Source organism: Suncus etruscus, chromosome 17 (assembly GCF_024139225.1).
Source record: "Suncus etruscus isolate mSunEtr1 chromosome 17, mSunEtr1.pri.cur, whole genome shotgun sequence".
NCBI classification, from domain to species: Eukaryota; Metazoa; Chordata; class Mammalia; order Eulipotyphla; family Soricidae; genus Suncus; species Suncus etruscus.
Genome location: NC_064864.1, coordinates 7,522,209 through 7,535,786, shown reverse-complemented (window position 1 = coordinate 7,535,786; position 13,578 = coordinate 7,522,209). Strand labels below are relative to the sequence as shown.

At 33.6% G+C, this 13,578-nt stretch overlaps 1 non-coding gene across 1 annotated transcript; it reads right to left on the bottom strand.

Moving 5' to 3' along the window:
* Positions 1–2,320: 2,320 nt before the first annotated feature.
* LOC125995321 (U6 spliceosomal RNA) lies at positions 2,321–2,427 on the bottom strand. The gene has a single exon (XR_007490865.1). It is a non-coding gene; the product is annotated as a U6 spliceosomal RNA (small nuclear RNA).
* Positions 2,428–13,578: the final 11,151 nt, after the last annotated feature.

Sequence of the window (13,578 nt, the reverse complement as noted above, 5' to 3'; positions counted from 1 at the left end):
CATATATCACTTATTTTTTTTTATTTTTTTGTTTTGGACTATTTCTTACATTCAAATAGACAGAAAAACTATGTGAATGTGCCTTCTCTTTGGGTGACTCTATCTCTGTATCAATTTGTCTTTGGGTCTCTCGCTCGCTATTTGTTTCTATCTTTATCTCTTCTGTTTTATTTAGGCTGTATTGGTGGTACACATGTGTGTGTGTGGTTTTGTGTGTTGTTTGTAAGTGGATGTGTGTGCGTGGTTTTCCTTCACAAGTTCTGACCAAGTGAAGCTGAATAAAGCGTCTCATGTTTTTTGTCAATGTTTCCATTCAAAAGGGTTTGCTGAAAACCAAATGTTGGAATTTCCTTATTTATGCCCCGGAAATATTAAAGGCAATTTATCATATAGAGATCTAGACCATGTAAAATTTCATGGTTTATAGTGTATGGGCAGATTTAAGTGGATGGATCTAAACCAATGGATTAAGGTATACATTTTTTGGCTTTCCATTTTTTATTATTTTTATTTTTTATTAATAATTTTTATTTTGATCAAAGTGGATTACAAATAATTCACAGTAGTATTTTAGGTACATAGTGACATTGAATCAGGGGCATTCCCTAAATAAGTGTGTAGCAATCAGTAAAAATTAAAGTGATGCTAATTTTTTCTGCCTTAAAGAAAGACCCAAATCATAACAAAGCAAACCTTCCATATAAGTAACTGAAAATCTGACCTGTAATTAAATATGTAATATTTATGTATTTCATAAATTATTACATAGGCAGATAAGTATGGTATTGTTCTCTAAGCTTCAAAGATAGCATAATAGTAGCTGATTTATAAACCTTCTAAGAATTCAAAGAATCATATTGTAACACCTTATACTCAAAAGTTTAGATTTATTGAAGCCCTTTAGCATAGTGCTTATAAATTTGTAATCTGGAGCCAAGCCAATTGAAGTTGAAGTCTCAATTCTGTCACTTACTGGCTGTGTGGCCTTGGGCAAACTATTTTATTCTCTGAACCTGTGTACTCAACCATTAGAAATAGAAAACAAAAGAGCTTAACAAGTTTGTACAAGAACCTTGGAGTTGGCTGGAAGGATTAAAATGAAGACTTTCTCTAAAGCTCTGACAGATAGTATGTATTCAATGGAGAGTAACAACAGTTTATTTTTTATTCATCCTTTTCACTTGTCAGTTGACTCTTGGAGAATATGGCTCATTTATTTAGCTCAGAGTAGTCCTTACATTGAGTGGAACTTGTAGCAATTCATAGTAAGGAGAATATAAGCCTAAGGAGGGCAGAAAAATAGAGAGGCAGGAAGAAGAGGTGGAAAGAAAAGCTCTAAAGGAAAAAAATCAGTAAATGAGATGATTGTAAAATTCTCCCCCCAAGCAGAGAAAACTAAGCTTCAGTCTTGGATTTCTAAACTGAGTAGACATTCTAAGAGTTTCCTAAACATTTTTTCTACTCCATTGCTATTGGGGATTAGGTATTGCAACAACGAAGTATGAGGCACCAAGAGCAGAGTTTCATGAATATCAGAAATGGTGCAGAATAGTATAAGTAATGTGAGCGAGATCATTGCTGGTAAGGGATTCTAGGTTCCTGGAGATCATACCCAACAGTTAGTATTTATAGCACATATGCTCTACTTCTACATGTGCACAAGCATGAGTATAAATGGCACTGGAACTGTGCTTTTAGAAATAATTTTATAAAAAGCTAGGCACAGAGAAGACCACTTATTCTGGCAGCCCCAGGGACAAGGGAGGAGGATATGGGAGGTAGGACAATTCGGTGTTGGGAATTCCCCTGATTTTATGTTAATATGTACCTAAAATATTATTGTCAATGATATGTAGGCCACTATGATTAAAATAAAAATTATATTTAAAATAAGAACAGAGAAGTGTGTCCTCAAGACATAACAAAACACACACAAAATTGCTTTGTAAAAAAGCCTGTAATTATTGATTTATTAAAATGGTTGCCATTACTAAACTAAAAATGGTAACTAATAAAAATTGATATCCTTGTCTCCTTGTATACTATCAATGTTCTTCCATCTAGAACATATAGTCTATGAGAGAAACAATACAATTATTTACCATGCCTGATTATTTCATGCCTAGAATATTGCCTGGGAATACTTTGTTAAATCTGTATATGTTTGCTGAGTATTTGCTACAAGTAGGATGATAGTAAGTTATTTTTAATTAATTAATTAATTAAATTGATATACCTCAACATTGTTTAAAGTAGATAAAATAATTATTTTTACAGAAGAAATATAAAACCTCTAGATTTTAGTTAACCTTTTTTTTTTAATAATATGGAATGCTTCATGAATTTGTATGTCATCCCTGCGCAGGGGCCATGCTAATCTTCTCTGTATCGTTCCAATTTTAGTATATATGCTGCCAAAGCGAGCACTAGTTAACCCTTTCTAAAGAGCTAAGTAACTCCCTAATTAGATATGATAAATTATGGCACTTACATATTAAGTTATATTTAATTAATATTAAAGTTCAAGTCTATTGAGAAGTAATTTATCTATAGTAAAATATTCCTATTTTATGTGCAGATATTGAGATTTTTGATAAATAAAAATGTTAATTTTTATGTTAATACCAATTAAGACCTATAACTTTGTCATTACCCCCAAATAGTTGCCTATACTTGTTCTAAGTTAACCCCCAACTAACTCTGCCCCCGGCCACCAATGATCTGCTTTCTGTCACTATGGATTAGATAAAGCATACTTTCCCTTGCAGCATGTATATTTAAACCCACATTAAAAGCCACACTCCATTGCTTTAGGCCTAAAGCCATTTTTGAAATTTTAGTCTCTGATGCATGAAAAGGTGACATTTAGAAGTTTAGAATAAATGACGACTCCTAATTTTTGTCATAAAAGCTAATGGTGAAAATATGAACCTACAAAAGTAAACATGTAGAAAAGAGTTATACATTTTCAAGGTAAAAAATACTCCAAGTCTAACAAACTAGGTTTAAATTCTCTTTGTTTCTTATTAATTTATGACTTTAGTTTTTCACATGTGTTAGATTCCTAATGTATTTATAAAAACACATCTATAAAAATATTTATGCATGCAATACTACCCATACTGAAGACAGTAAAAAGAATATGAGAGATAATGTGATGACATGAAACACAGATGTCTGCATCTAACAGGACATTGGTAGCCATTGTATTTGCTACTAATTTTATACTGAAGCTGAGACTCTTTACATTAAATTCTTAGAGATACTTTCTTTACAAGGTATCTCAATTGCCTACTGAGACACATGCGACTTTATGAAATAGGTAATTCATATGGAAAATTCAAATTAAAGAACCATCAAAGAATTTGCTCAGGTCATTAACAGAGTTGTTGGAAGAGTGAGGTCAAGAACTGAGATATTTCCTAAGAATTTAAAATAATTCTCACATGTTATTCATTATCACTGTATTTTTACTAGGCTGCTAGAAGGGAAACTGCCTTCATCGAATATCCTAACTGAGAAAGCGAAAGCATAAGTATGTTTAATGACTTACATAAATTGTTAATGTCAAATAATTATAAAAGGAGTAAAACCTTAAAAATGTGAATTTTCCATTTTCTTATTCCTAAATCTTAAAAAAATGATGTTATAACCCCCCAAAAGGATGTACATCTCTAGACAAATGAGGAAACAAAAGAGATAGAAGGGAAATTGGAAGAAATCTTAAGAAATTCGATGGAATGGAGTTAAACCCTTAAAATGGTAGAGGGTATGAAGATGCCTATATGTTCTTCTAGAACCAGAAATTATCCAAATAGATGAGCATATATGGCTGCTAGAATGACAATGTACTAGAAATATCCATTTAGGAATTTAGTAATCAATGTATTATCCAAAAAAATGTGTCCTTGGTATCCTAGAGAATATGCCATTACAATGATGACTCAAACATTTCAAAATTATTTGTGACTGTATAAGGAATAATTTGCTTGAGCCAGAACAGAGATGATAGATTTGTAGTGCAAGAGAAAGGGGGTATACATGTGGGAACACTTTATTCCCGTTAGTTTAGATTATTTTGCAAAAGAATGTTGTGCTAGTTAGTGAAGAAGCACTTTCTAAAATTAGTATAACTGTTTTGGGCACAGAACAATTCCTACGATCTCAACGTTTAAGAGCTATAGTTTTCGGTAGTATTTAAAATTTAATAGAATATGATGTTCTAGTTTGCTTAAGTCCCTTTTCTAAAAACACTGAATGGGGAGGAAAATTTTTGCTGATATTGACACGAGTTATATAAAGCATATCTCTTGATTTATTCCTGGAATAAATGCAATTGAACACCCTATATACAACAAAGTGTCTTGGCCTTTAAGACATAGGAGAATGAAGAGTCTGCCTTCATCTTTTTGATGAAAAAATACAGCTCATTCTTTAAGAGACAGATACTGAATATTTTTAGATCTTATTTCCAGGAGGGCTAATAAATACTATAGGTACTCATAGGTCAAGAATAATTTAAGAACATTCCTATAAAAGGCAGAATGACAAAACTTAGTGGGAGGTGTTTGAATCTGTTGCAATTCAGGATATGTAATGATGCTTTAATATTTTATTTCAGTTTATTCTTACTGCTAACACTTGAGACAAAAATAGGTACTCCGGGATCCTAAATGTTTGGGATGTGTGGAATGCATGAATGCAAGTAATAAAGGTTAGAGAAAGAACTTCTTCACTTGTTTTTAAAGTGACCCTCCTAATGTTTGTGTTCCAGAACTCAATTTTTTTATTAATAATTTTTATTTTGACCAAAGTGGATTGTAAATCATTCACAGTAGTATTTTAGGTACATAGGACATTGAATCAGGGGCATTTTCACTACCTATGTTGTTTGTTCTCCCTCTACCCCTGTTCCCAGTATGCATCCCATATCACCCCTCCTTTGGCTCCAGGCGGCTAGTCTAAGTGGTCCCTTCTGTGTCTTGCCTGTTGTAGATTGAGTATCGATTCTGTTGTAGTTTGCTTTGGATTCGGTATTTAAGTCTGACCACTTTTTTATTTCTACTCAATGTTCATACGACTGTTTGGTCTTGGTGCCCTCCATTATTTCCCCCTCAAATTCTGAGGCAGAATAAGATGGTTCAAGTTATGTGATTCTGTTTGAAGTTAAGAAAAATAAAAAGAAAATGAAAAAGGGGGGCAAAAATTTTAGTGACCTAATATTGCCTATATAACTGGGAAAAGAGACTCTCAGCAGAGCTGAGAAATCAGAAGTCACCAATAGAACCAAAATTAACTCTTCTTCCCCAATTTGTAACTTAGATTTCCTTGATATGCAATTTTTTCCATCATAATCATTCACTACATATACAGAGAGTGTTGTATTTCACCCAAGAGCCAAATGCCAGAACCTTCCAGAGCTCTTGTCAAAATATTGAACTAGATTCTTTCCCATGCAAAGCATAATGATGTATAATTGCAAAAGTCTCTATTGTGACTTATATAACATCTTTTAGGGCTGTGATTTAAAGCCAGCCATTAAAAAATGAGGAGCATTCACAGACAAATGTGAATTTTGTAATATTTTTTAGAAGAGCTCAAAGATCTGGATGTGTCGTAATGCAAGACAATAATTTCTGGATATTTTCAAGCTCTCTGAGTGTACTCTCCACCATACTTTTTTTCTGTAGAAATAATGTGTAGTTGAAGACTTCAAATTATTCCATTCCAAGACAACACAGGGGTTGTTTCTCATAGGAAACAAGAGTTGAGAAACCAGGGAGGCGACCTTTGTGGCTGAAATATGTGTCATTGTTGGTTTTAAGGAAAAACCTCACTGTTCACAGATTTCAAGAAATCTTTCTTGGTGTTGATATTTTATCTTAGAGTAAAATAATAAAATGATGAAAATATTTGTAAACCAAAAGTGCCTGTGTTAGTAAGATCTTGAGCCCGTTTTTATTTTCAGAGAAAGCTAGACACCACCAACCCATAATCTCAAGAAACTAGCACAAAGAAGTAGAGGACCAAAATTTTGCCAAAAGAGGGACAAAAATTGCCTGAATCTCATTATGATCAAAAGTAATCTACCAGTTCATCCCTAGTTCTGTTTTTGTCAAGTGGGCAACACCTAAATTTATTTCTCATGCTAAATATTTCCTATATAAATCAAATTAAAAATAAAGCATTTACAATTATGTTAGAGTAAAAATAGCTTTGCCCCAATCTTCTCATGGTGGACATGAATCAAGTTTGAGGGATCCAAGTTCAGCTGTGCCTTAATTATAGGCTCCTATCAGACTTAATGAGTAAAATTGCATGATAGGTGATAGAGGAAGGATTTGAATTTAGGTCTACCTAATCCCCCAGTTTGTGGTATGTCTCTTCCAGGGGAAAAAAAGCTAGCTGCCTATATTAAGTCCAATTCAAAGTGTGCGCTCAATCTACTTCTCTTCACTTGAAGCAGCAATATAGGTGTAGACAAAAATTTTTGAAATAGAAAATAAAACTCCAAGGATACTATCTGAAACTGTCACAGATATTTTGCATTTTGTTGTATTTGATTTTTAATTATTCTAAGATCATAACCATAACCAAATTGTGAGGTGTGTATGGGTATGTGTGTGTTTGTGTGTTTTGTCTGGGCTCACAAATAAATCAAGAAGATGGGACTTAAAAAAAAAAGTGGAAAAGGGCTTAGAGCGATAGCACAGTGGTAGGGAGTTTGCCTTGCATGCGGCTGACCCAGGGTGGACCTTGGTTGTTCGATCCCCAGCATGCCATAAGGAGGAGGAGGAGGAGGAGAAGAAGAAGAAAGAGGAGGAGAAAGAGGAGGAGGAAGAAGAAGAAGGCAGAGGAGGAGGAAGAAGAAGATGATGATGATGATGATGATGATGATGATGATGATGATGATGATGGCAGGAGATAAATATACAGACTATTCTAGTAGCTATTTCATTTTAGTTCCTATTGAATATAATTCTTTCCATTGCTCCCCAATTTCCCTATCATAGGTCTTAAGGTTTGGCCTTTGAAAGCCTCCACAAGTAAACCTTACCTTATCTTTCTCATTATTTACTTTTCTTCAATTCCCTTAGTATATTCTCAGTCAATTTTCTTCATTTTTTTATTGTCTTATTTCTACTGTCAGTTTGAAAATTCTTTGAAAGCAAGAAGAAATGGTTCTATTCCAAAAGCTTCATTACTGAAGACAGCTAACTTCTCCCCACATACTATGAAAAACTCATTCCAAGGGTATGTGAAGAAAGAAAGAACAGCTTGGGAAAGCAAATGCATCTAACGAACTTAAAGCCTTGCTGAATACTGGCTTTTTCTTCATCTTTATATTTTTATTTATCTACTTGTTTAATTGTTTGATTGGTTTTGCCTCGGAGGCTTCTGGCTATTTTTTCTTCTTTTAAACAAACTACCATTTTAGCAGTTTTTGTGAGAGTGTGTCAAATGCCTCATTAGCACCTTTTTTTGTCTTTCTCTAGTGATTTGGAAAGCTGATTTTCTCAAGAGACACTTGGACTGCAAGCACTGACCGGGCTGTGACCTTGGGACCAGAATCAGCCAACTTCTGAGGCTCTCAAGTTTGTGCAAAACTAAAAGATGGATGTGGCTGGAGCAGTGGCACATAGGGTGTTTACCTTGCCTGTGGCTGACCCTGGATGGACCATGCTTTGATCCCCTAGTGTCCCATATGGCTACCCAAGCCAGGAGCGATTTCTGAGTGTATAATCAGAAATAACCATTGAGCGTCACTGGGTGTGGTCCAGAGACAAACAAACAAACAAGAATAACAACAACACCAAAAAAAACAACACAAAAACATCAAACTAATACTAAGAGAAATGGTGCAATTTGGCTTCTGTCCCAATTTTCATTTGGTGCTTTTATCTTGTTTCAGGTAGTACAATTTGGCTGTTACTATTTTTTTTCCTCTCCAGAAGGAACCAGTCTCTATTCTTTTTGTATTTGTCTATAAGAAAATAAAGCCTGAAATACTCCATCAAGTACCTGTAGTTCCTCAAAATAAATTATGTAGACAGGCAATGAAATAGAAGGGATTTAAAAAAAAACAAAACTCATTGCTGTAATTTGTCTCCTAAATAATAACAGTAGATTAGTTGCATCCTCTTTTATCTAAAGTTTTAGTTTTGTGTTGTTTGATACAAAGTCCAGGACTTACATTATTGTATTAAGTTTGCAAAACTATCAAGAGGACCTTCAGTAAGATTCATCATCTTGTCCTAAATTCTCCACACGTTCCACTAAAAGCCTAGTGGCAGAATGAAGGGATTGTCAGAAAGCATAAAAGGCCAAATAAAAATTTTATGCTCTTTTAGGCAAGTGAAGATATGCCCTCTAGCAATTTCTGATATTAACTCATTAATCCTCAGAATATATCTAGAGGATAGATTTTGGAAAGAAGCCATTGTCATCTCTTTGAAAACTGGCCGTCTGTAGAGGCACTCATCATTTTTCAGGATACTCTGAGCATCTCCTCAGAGTTCAGGAGAAGACAAGGCTGTTAGAGATAGAATTCAGAAGCTTCTCTATAAACTCTTCTGCCCTGAATGGCAGAACACAAGTCTCAGCATGGAGGTATGTGCTTCTACTGCCATCTTGAATTTTTTTTTTCAAATGATTATTGGTTGGTTGAGCCATTCTGTCTCTTCATTTTTTTTATTGGCTCCAGTAATTATGCAATTGTTCTGCCTAGCAGATGTCCTAGAAGAAAGTACATTACTCACTTAGTATTTGGTGAACACATGCTTCCTTGATCTACATAAGATGACAGAGATAAAGAAGTAATGCCTTTCCCACTTTCTGCTGTCTTATCAGTATTCCAGTTTTGCTGCCCTTCAAAACTAAATTGGGTAATGTGCTGTATATAAAATTAAGACAAGATCATTTCCTTCTCTATTCTATTTATGCCTTACTTACTTTATGTTTTCTTGGTCTGAAATTTTGTTTAATTTACTTTACAGTGTTTTTGCTGGTTGACATATAACACCATACCTTCTTTGCATGTGGTATCTCAACGATGTGCAATTTCTAATAGTCAGCATTAAATCATAACTTAGCAAAACATTGCTGCACTAATTACAGGGACTATCAAAATAAATCCAAATCTTTTCTGGGCCACAGTCCATCTCTGAATCATAATAAGTGTGAAAATGTTTACAAATCATTACAATTTTTTCACATAGTTTTGTTTGGTGTTAGGACCAATCATGTTTTTTCAGTCATTTGAGCTGACATGTTGGATCATCTCCAGTGAGAATACTGATTTTAGAAAACAACTTATGGAAGATTATAAAAATTAAAGAGAATTCTAGTAACTCTTTAAATGCTACATACAAGAAATATTCTCCAAAGAACTACTTGAATCTATTTATAAGATAACATTATTTATTTTAAAATTTGAAGTTATAAGAAAATGAATGGAAAAAAGTTGTTATTTTGTATAGCCCAATGAAATCACATATTAAGAATATTTTAGAAGAGCTCATGTCATATAGTAGCAAAATTTTGTTTAATAAAATAAGGAAAAATTATTTTCATAATTATTTATTTGATATTAATGCTCTAGAATTGGAATTAAGTTTGTTATCTCTGCAAAATTCTGATTTTTTATTTCTTTATATAGTATTAATAATACCTAATATGTGAAAAGCTTTGGAAGACTCTATTATTGCTCCACTTTTCTCAATGTTTTTAGTCCAGTTAGATTGAACTCATAGAAATATATTTTCTGAAACAATAAATTAAATTCTTTCAACTCCCTAATGCCATAGAAGTAAACATTTCAGAAGTCAGATATTAAATTTTGAAATTTAGTTTAGCTTGGGCATTCTGATAAAAATATATATATTTATATATGTTTGTACTTGGGTTATGAAATAAGGCAGTTTTAGAGCACTTATGAAGCTTCAAAATGCTACCAGAAATTTTTGGTGGAGGAGCATTTTTCTGATGGGAGCAATTGTAGCTATTATCTGTCTCAAAGAATCAATGACTCCAAATGCTTCCTGACTTCCCCCAAATACTATTTTAAGGCAATGCCTAGAATCACAATGTAAGATAGATTCTTTATCCCTAAAGTTCTGAAATTTTTATGGTTACATCATTTTGTTGTACTTGACATTATTTGATTATGCAATTATCTTTTCTTGTGAGTGAGGTGTGTTTTTCTCCATGGGGATGCGAACTACTTTTGAGCCATAATTATTTTTAGTCTTTACAACATGGATAGAAAAATGTATCTTCAGACATTCCTGCAATGTGACCCAGAGTGTTTTTAGAAAATGTAAAATTGAGAACATAAGCGTTCTTGATAGAAATGAAAAAGAATTTCCAACATGATGAAATATTTGTTAGATAATCTGTGTGAAAATAGGGTTACATGTTGATAACACTATGATTTGGTAAATGTGAGAATTATATTTGTAGCCAAATACATTCATTCTGATCTCATTTGTAACTTGCTAAGATTTTTTTCCTCTGGAAAAAACTCAGTACACTACTATGTAGATAATACAAGACATTGCAATACATTCTCTCTACGTTCAAAGTTTCAAACATTACCATCCAGAAATTCTGGAATGTGATGTGTTTAATATGATTATAAATTATGTATCTTTTAATTTATTTATTTACTTTTTGGGGCTACCCTCAGTGATACTCAAGAACTATGTCTGGGTCTCCAGTCAGGAATCATTCTTTTCAAGCTTGTGGACCATATGGGATACCAGAGGTTGAACTTTGGTCAGCCCTGTGCAAGAAAATGCCTTAGCTACTGTGTTATCTCTACACTCCCTGAGGTCTGTTTTTTAAAATAATAGTAAAATCTTCATTTATTCAGCTTTGGGGGAAGATTGAACAAAGTTAAATAGAGACATATGCAATTCTTTACATATCATCATGTTTATATGATATATAGTAATAATTATACCATAAAAGTACTAATCTGGAAAAATAATTTAGAAATAAATAACTTTGGTTACACTTAGTACTTTATCTGAAATTTGAAATATGCTACTCACTTTAGGGAGAAAGAGAAAGACTTTTTTCTCCAATTCTTGTCCTTTGAAGCTATATTCTTAATTCTTTCTGAGTTTGTTTCTCTGCCAACACATTTACTGAATAGCAGCTCATGCTTTTCCAAAACCAGAGATAGATGCCAACTATTTATATCTAGTTAAAAAGTCCAATTTCTCTTATACAATGAATGACCAGAGCCCACTGATGGTCAAAAAAAACCAAAACAAACAAACAAAAACAAACAAACAAACAAAAAAAACAGAAGATTTTTGCTAAAAATTTTAAAGAAATATCTCTGCTCTCTACTTTAAGAGACACCATAAGATATCTCATTTTATAGCTTCGTATGAATCAGGAAACATGCAATTAACTAAAGTTGAGACTTCCTTGAGTAAAACTGACACTTAGCAGGGAAGGTAGAATGAAAAGTTTTTGATAACATGATTTATTTTGAACTAGACCTTGTTGACCTGTGGCCAGCCTTGACTCAACAAGTATGTCAGTAAATTACTTTTTGGGTTGTTCTCTATATTATATGAATCAAGCCATAGAGCCATAAATCTAAAAACTAAACCATAAAGTCATAAATCTAAAACTACTGCCAACAAAAAATATCATTGAAATTTGTAAAGTTTGACTCTATGTCTATATTTTCATATAGAATGAGATTTATTCTTAAAGTAATAATGAAGCCCAAGAAATTTTTCTTGTATTTAACAACTAATAAACATTTATTCAATGATAACTATAACAAATATTTATTGACTTATGTCTACAACAGTAACAAAACTTATTTTCCTTAAGAAGAAACTAAGTCTTGGGTTTAGGTGACTTATTAAATGTCTCCAAGTAAACGACAGAGCCAGATTTAAATCCATGTTGTTAGATACTGTCTGACCATGCAACTAAAATGTTTGATTTTGAGTAAAAAGAAGTATATAGTTCTTTTATAAACTTATTAGAAGGATTTGAAACTATGCCGAGATTTCAAACCCTAGATAAATTTGTCCATAAAATAAAAAGATCAAGAAAAATTGACTTTTGCTTTGTTTGTTTACTTGTGTTCGCTATGATTTAATATGCTTAGCACCTGCCCCTAGTTCTGTGCCCAAAGATCACACCTGGAAAACTTGGGTAGACTTCATGAAATGCAAGTACCCTATGCACTATACTATGGCTCCAGAACCCATATTCTTTTTTCTTTTTTTTTTTTTAAAGAGAGATTCAGGTCGGGAGAGATAGCATGGAGGTTGGCCGTTTGCCTTGCAAGCAGAAGGATGGTGATTAGAATCCTGGCATCCCATATGGTCCCCCGAACCTGCCAGGAGAAATTTCTGAGTGTAGAGCCAGGAGTAACCCCTGAGCAAAGCCGGGTGTGATACCCTCCGAAAAAATAGAGAGAAAAAGAGAGAACATTACCTGGAGATGCTCAGAGATTACGCCTGGTACTGTGCTCAGGAATTACTCCTGATGTGCTTAGTCTACTCCTGGTGAGCTATTTGTGATGCAGAGGATCAAAACTGGGTGGTCGCATACAAGTCAAAGGCCTTGCCCGTTGTACTATCACACCAGCCCCAAGAGTTTTTTTTTTAATTTGATATTTTCATGTATATATAATAGTTATCTATTCTTATTTTTAATCAGTTGTTTTGGAAGTTTAAAAATATTATAGTTTATGTTATGTGGTTTCATTAGTGTTTTACAGTATTAGTATTTTTATTTAGTATGTTTATTGGTATTAATTAGTATATTTACAGTATTTACAGTTTACAGTACTAGTATGGTATAGATGAGAGATTAGAAATCAGGTGACTGATTTAATATGATTAATTTAATGTTTACATTAGACATCTGTTGTGTTACTGATCATACCCTAATCAATAATTGTGCCCTACCCTAGGGTGTTATCTGTTCATAGTATATTGATTTATTCCTTACTTGATACTCTGCTCCCACCCTAGGGTGGTACCTGATTCTTGTCTATATAAGCAAGGGTCTGAGGAAGGCTTGGGCTTTTTGCTTCAGCCCTATCCACTGAATAAAGTGGAGATCTCCTGAAGTCTGACTGCCTGTGAGTTTTCTTCCCACCGCGATCACCTCAGCACTGCCGGCTAAACAGGGTGGCAGACGTGTGGTCCAAGCTGGAGGAGAAAGTCCTCAACCTCCATCTCACCATGCTCCAGCCCCATCAAGAGCTAACTTGCAACAGACATCTTCTGGTTTGCTCGTAAATATCTTCCTGCCCCATCTCCAAACCCAGGGTTCTAGTCTCCATCCTTATCACTTTTCAAAATTACTAATGGGTGGGTTTTACAGGTCAGCTCTTTAGAAAAAGAAAGTTTTTCAGAGGGAAAAAAAATAAGAACATTATGCAACATTACAAAGAAAGGCCAAAATTGGTATGAAGACTATCACTAGAAGATTGCCATAGAGCAATAAACAAACACAAGAAGTCTATAGATGACTGGAAGCCACATAAACAATTTTAAGTCTCTTGGGTGCTACTTAATGCACAAAATATCATTT